This window comes from Haliotis cracherodii, unplaced genomic scaffold (genome assembly GCF_022045235.1).
Source record: "Haliotis cracherodii isolate W230 unplaced genomic scaffold, xgHalCrac1.p SCAF_11, whole genome shotgun sequence".
Lineage (NCBI taxonomy): Eukaryota > Metazoa > Mollusca > Gastropoda > Lepetellida > Haliotidae > Haliotis > Haliotis cracherodii.
In genome coordinates, this window is record NW_027266266.1 from 12,768,145 (window position 1) to 12,775,527 (window position 7,383).

A 7,383-nucleotide genomic window follows, 5' to 3' on the forward strand; every position below is an offset into this window, starting at 1 on the left:
AGAAGGATAGGGAGTCGAGACTTGGATTGTATAAAAAGTATCACAGAGCCGTGAATGCTCTGGATGGAGTTGACTCCGCGCTTGTAGCAGCTTGCATGGGACTCGGTGTAGCAGGTGTTAGTTTATTATAACTATAATCGCCGGGCCTATCGTGCTCGGCATGGAAATAGCTGCTGGAGTCTCGGGACTGGCAGAGATAACGATAAAATTCATTTCTCATAGGTTGCAAAAGAAAGCATTAAAACACGATAAGATTCGGATACTCGCCGAAGCAAAGTTGAACATCATTGAGGATCATATTTCAACAGCAATGATCGATTGTAAGATATACCCCGAGGATGAGTTTCGTTTAGTGCTGTCGGAACTCACCAAATACAACGTAATGAAGCATGAGATTCAATCAAAATCTCATAAGACCAGTGGTATTAGCGAAGACGAGAAAAAAAAGTTCATAGAGCAGGGGAGGCAACAAGCGCGTCAATTATTCCGTGCCAAAACCAAAGAACTGGTTGGAGATTAAAAATAGATTGCTTACTATCGTTAGATCACATTTAGACAAATGCTTACATAAATATATATAATAATGGAGAATTACAACACAACAATCGAAAAAGTTATTAAATGGAGAGAATTACCACAAGGTTTTTATTATATCAGTGATGTCAAACCAACCAAATACGGTTATCAATTGTTTCTTATCAATTTCCAAGAAGAGTGTAGTTATATAGTCTGGTCTCCTAGTAAAATGAACGAAGAACTTAATAAAAATGTTGAATATCGCTTTATTGATAAAAATAATAAAGAATATTATCATTACCATTTAAGCTCATCTAAAGCAATGATTGGCCCCAGGTACTGGTGAGCTTGACCCAATTTAACTTAATCTCATGACTATCGTTGAATCGCATAATCATTTTGGCATAAAAAATGCCACCTGTAGTAGCAGTATAGGTATATAAATCCAGCTCCAGTGGAGTTGCGGCAGAACCCCCATTACCTATACTACTCATACGCTGCGAGTAGTCTATTGTGTAACCACAGTGAATGATTGGTACATATAGTTTATACCGTACACAAAGATGTTACCGCACACGGATGTTACCCCACAAGGATGTTACCCCACAAAGATGTTACCCCACAAGGATGTTACCCCACAAAGATGTTACCCCACAAAGATGTTACCCCATAAAGATGTTACTCCACAAAGATGTTACCCCACAAAGATGTTCCCCAACAAGGATGTTACCCCACAAGGATGTTACCCCACAAGGATGTTACCCCACAAAGATGTTACCAACAAGGATGCTACCTCACAAAGATATTACCCCACAAGGATGTTACCCACACGGATGTTACCCCACAAGGATATTACCCCACAAAGATGTTACCCCACAAGGATGTTACCCCACAAAGATATTACCCCACACGGATGTTACCCCACAAGGATGTTACCCCACAAAGATGTTACCAACAAGGATGCTACCTCACAAAGATATTACCCCACAAGGATGTTACCCACACGGATGTTACCCCACAAGGATATTACCCCACAAAGATGTTACCCCACAAGGATGTTACCCCACAAGGATGTTACCCCACAAGGATGTTATCCCACAAAGATGTTACCCCACAAGGATATTACCCCACAAAGATGTTACCCCACAAAGATGATACCCCGCAAAGATGTTACCCCACAAAGATGTTACCCGACAAGGATGTTACCCCACAACGATATTACGCCACAAAGATGTTACCCCACAGGGATGTTACCCCACACGGATGTTACCTCACAAAGATGTTACCCAACAAGGATGTTACCCCACAAAGATGACACCCCGCGAAGATGTTACCCCACAAGGATGTTACCCCACACGAATGTTACCCCACAAAGATGTTACCCCAGAAAGATGTTACCCAACAAGGATGCTACCAAACAAAGATGTTACCCCACAAAGATGTTACCCCACACGGATGTTACCCCACAAAGATGTTACCCACAAAGATGTTACCCCACAAAAATGTTACCCAACAAGGATGTTACCCCACAAGGATGTTACCCAACAAAGATACTACCTCACAAAGATGTTACCCACAAAGATGTTACCCAACAAGGATGTTACCCCACAAAGATGTTACCCAACAAAGATTCTACCTCACAAAGATGTTACCCCACAAAGATGTTACCCAACAAAGATTCTACCTCACAAAGATGTTACCCCACAAAGATGTTACCCAACAAGGATGTTACCCGACAAGGATGTTACCCCACTAGGCTGTTACCCACACAGATGTTACCCCACAAGGATGTTACCCCACACGGATGTTACCTCACAAAGATGTTACCCCACAAAGATGTTACCCCACAAAGATGTTACCCAACAAGGATGTTACCCTACAGAGATGTTACCCAACAAAGATGTTACCTCAAAAAGATGTTACCCCACAAAGATGTTACCCAACAAGGATGTTACCCCACAAAGATGACACCCCGCGAAGATGTTACCCCACAAGGATGTTACCCCACACGAATGTTACCCCACAAAGATGTTACCCCACAAAGATGTTACCCCAGAAAGATGTTACCCAACAAGGATGCTACCCAACAAAGATGTTACCCCACAAAGATGTTACCCCACAAAGATGTTACCCCACAAAGATGTTACCCACAAAGATGTTACCCAACAAGGATGCTACCTCACAAAGATGTTACCCCACAAAAATGTTACCCAACAAGGATGTTACCCCACAAGGATGTTACCCAACAAAGATACTACCTCACAAAGATGTTACCCACAAAGATGTTACCCAACAAGGATGTTACCCCACAAAGATGTTACCCAACAAAGATTCTACCTCACAAAGATGTTACCCAACAAAGATTCTACCTCACAAAGATGTTACCCCACAAAGATGTTACCCAACAAGGATGTTACCCCACAAGGCTGTTACCCACACAGATGTTACCCCACAAGATGTTACCCCAAAAGGATGTTGCCCCACAAGGATGTTACCCCACAAGGATGTTACCCCCAAAAGATGTTACCCCACACAGATGTTACCCCAGAAGGATGTTACCCCACAGTAGGTAGACAAGGATGGAGCCTCACGACTGAGCGCATGTATGGTTTGATGACAAACCTAGAAACATAATCAGAACGTACAGGAATGAGTGAGTGAGTGAGTTGGGTTTAACTCCGCTTTAAACACTATTCCAGTTATATCACGGCGTGTCAGCTTAATGTGGAAGGAAAGCCCACAGTGAAGCAGGCCTCAGGCTTTACCACTTTGGTGAAACCCACTAGCACGGGTATGGTGCTGACAAACCTAGAAACATAATCGGGGCGAACCGGGATTTGAACCCACAATCATAGGTTTCTTGCGTGCTCAAGGGACACAATTCTGCACAGCGAATAGCGGCCCCGTACTGGAATGAACAGAGGGAAGGCGAGATTAGGTGAAATGGTGTTTAACATCGTGTTCCCGATTATTGCAATAATTATTCTTTTTTGTTTGTTTGTTGTTTAACGCCGGACTCAACAATATTCCAGCTTTATGACGGCGGTCTGTAAATAATCGACTCTGGACGAAACAATCCAATGATTGACATCATGAGCATCGATCCACGCAATTGGGATATGATGACATGCATCAACAAAGTCAGCGAGCCTGACCACCCGATCCCGTTAGTCGCCCCTTTCGACAAGCACAGCCGCCTTTTACAGCAAGCATGGGTTGCTGAAGACCTATTCTACCCCTGGTCTTCGCGGGTCTTTTCCATTTATATAGCGACGTGCATGCTATAGTTGTATTAGACTAATGCTGCTTTTACGGCACTGAGATACCATGCGGCAGTTTAACATAGATACCCTACTGAGACACAGAATACTGACCCCGAGCCGACCCGTCTTTGTTTTAGCCCCTTAATGCCGAGCGTGAGGCAGGGTAACAACAAGTACCATCTTTCAACGTCTTTTTGTATGACGAGGCTGGGGATCGAAACACCGATCTTCCGCTCTCCACTAGGAACATACAGAGGTCTATCTTGTGCCTTAGTAACTTACTATATTCTGCTCTGTGTATGGTGTCAATGGCTGCAATCTTGGCACTGGTGTCGAGATTGACAACCCGTCCCCTGGGCTGTGCTTCACACAGGGCACTTTGATGACCGTAGTTGTCACGTGCTGTGACAAACTTGACACACATCCCAATCGACTCCACCTGTCTGTACTGCATGTCAGTACAGGGAGTGGTACCTGGCAAAAGTGATGTCAGCTTGACACATAGGGGTGCAATTCAGAGAGAGAGAGAGAGAGAGAGAGAGAGAGAGAGACTGTCTATGCACTTCCTTTGAACATGAGAGAGAGTGAGTCTAGACACTTCCTTTAAGCATGCTAACAATAACAAGTGAATGAGGAAAATGTTCTTCTCACATCAATGAATCTTAAAAGAAACGAGGAAGATTTACTCCGCTGTAATCAGAGTGCCTTCAAGCGTTGTGAGCTATCAATCCCGTTTTTACGTCAAGCGAGAGAGAGAGAGAGAGAGAGAGAGAGAGAGAGAGAGAGAGAGAGAGAGAGAGAGAGAGAGAGAGAGGGGGGAGGAGGAGGTGAGGTTCCAACTCATCAACATCACAAGTTTAATGTTGACAACTCCACGTGGAACTATTCCAATAGATCCAAGCGACAAAGCTATTAAATATAGTTTATGTAACAGGAGATGAGATGATATCCTGCCCATAGTCAGTTGGCCAGGGTTGAAAAGCAACATTTTCGTTCCCACATTTTCCTGTATACCTTAAACCTTTCCTATTGCATAAAGGAGGTATCGTACACAATTTTCATTGGGTAGTAAGTTTGCAAGTGTGTGAGTGAATTTTCAGGGGGTCATAATTACATAAATTGAAGGGAAAATGCATAATTTGAGAAAATCGGCTTTAATTACAGGTAATATGTTCGGTCATATGAATTTGGCAAACGGTTTGTTTCATTTCACTGTTATTCTAATTCTCAGTGAAAATATTGATAACAATCATCTTTTTTCCTACTTTTTCAATTGTTGTGAGTAGGTAAAACACTAATTCTATTGAATTTTGGCAATAAAACCACTGTAACTTCATATCAAAATCTGCCTTAACCATTGTGCCATCCTATACAGAAAACAAAATTAAAATATATTGAATAGGGGCTGAGATATGACATACAATGTTGCCCCTTCCCGCAAATACCACTTTGACGAAAATTGCTTATTGAGATGTTAAAATCATAAACAAAATTGATGTTTCAAGTTTTTCTATGAACATCAATGGTGGTCATCGTGAATTTCAAGATGGCCGCCATTTTGAACTGTGTTCAAAATCAAGATCTAATTTCATTCTTCAACATGGTCATGAGTCAAATTAAAAACCTCACATTTTTAAAAGTAATCCCATATATGATATACAACGGACAAATTTATCAGAGAAGGTAATTTTTAATCGTTAATGTCCAAAGAAGGATTTTGATTAACGGTGGTAACCATAATTTGTTCCAAACACCTACGGTACTCGGTAATAACATCAACAGTTTAAATCATATGTCCCAAGTACGAGAATCTGATGGCACACAAGTTCAGTAGCGTGTATGGCCATCATGTGCGTTGACTGCCACGCAACGCCTCCGCATGGATCTTGTGGTGCTTGTGAACACATGATTGGGAAGACGACGCCATTGATGCTGCAAAATGGTGCGAAGATCCTGCAAATTCTGTGGTTGGTTCTGGATAGTGCGCAGACTTATGCCAAGAGCATCCCAGACGTTTTCGATGGGATTGAGGTCGGGAGACCTTGACGGCCAGTCCATGACGTTGACTCCCGCATTCTGAAGGAAATTCCATGGCAAAATTGCTGTGTGGGGTCTGGCATTGTCGTGTTGGAAGATGAAACCGGGTCCATGTGCTGCCATAAAAGGCAGAAGTTCTGGTGCCAGTACCTGGTCGCGGTAAGCAGCAGCGTTGATGTTACCACGTATGACAAGGAGCCTGGAACGTTCATTGGCACAGAAAGCACCCCACACCATGACACTTCCGCCTCGAAATCTGTCAACTTCCAATTCCTGTGAGTCCATCGTAAGTGTCGCTGTGCCCACATTTGACATTGATGTCTGTGTAGTGGAGTCAGAATTGGCCCGCAGTATGGCCGTCGTGCTTGAAGGTGAGCAGTTCTCAGACGGTTTCGAACAGTTTGCGCACTCAGTCTACCCCTAAACAGTTCATTTCTGGTTGATGTAGTCGTCAAAAATCGGTTACGGAGGTGACGTAAGACAATCTGACGATCCTCTGCATGTGACGTCACACGTGGTCGACCTGGCCGAGGGCGATCAGCGGTGGTACCCGTTTGCTGTAGACGCGTCTGTAAATCATAAACAGTTCGTCGACTACAACCCATCGTCCTTGCGACTTCAGCTACGGACGTTCCCGTCTGCAACATGCCGATGGCACGTTCACGTTGCACATTTGAAAGGGGTGGCATGACAAATGGCCGTAAAGAATTTTGTTTTCTTGTGTTTTTCTTTTTTTTGTTAATGACTGCTAACATGTATGGCTGAAAACACGCGCGGTATTATGGCCACATGACTAGTTGCACGTGAAAAAACACTTTTGCCACTATAGTGCTGTGCACATGATTTTGATCGATTCACCTACACAAAAACGGGTGTTATCAGAAGATAATACGTGGCCATTACTGTTTAAATACACAATAAGGGCCCACAATGATAACTGGTCAAAATGTTAAAATTTTAGGAATGTGAAATTTTGGTTCAGTTTACATCATATGAAAGGTTTTTACATTTTCTTTTTCAATGTTGTATGTTATTCACCGACTTCTGTGGTAAAGTGATCCCTAACAATAAAACAAATGATATAGTGATAGCTAATTTCTCTAGCGACAACAACCCTGCCCCAAAGTCAGATTTCAATTAAAATGGACATAGTTTCACTCAAAATTTTAGACATGCTGCGCTTTTGCCCGAGCATTTCACTAGTATATCAATTGAGTGAAAAAAAACACGTGAATACTTAAGGTATTATGAAGTACCTCGGTATATAAGAATTAGATCACAGAGTCAAGGGCTGTGGAATAATGTCCCTCTAGTCCATCTCTTAGAGGTAGGTTAGTTGTTTCTGTTAAGGCGGGACATAGCACAATTGCATCCAAGAGAACATCCCATGCTAGAATTGTCTAGAATTGCTCACCTGTAAATGCACAATAAACAGATGCTCCTCATCCAGGTGTAGTTGCGCCAAGACCAACAAATGATGTTCCTTTGGATGCAGTTGTGCTATGTCATGCTAAACAGAAACAACTTACCTACCTCTCCAGAAGAGGTGGACTCTGACGGTGACTAG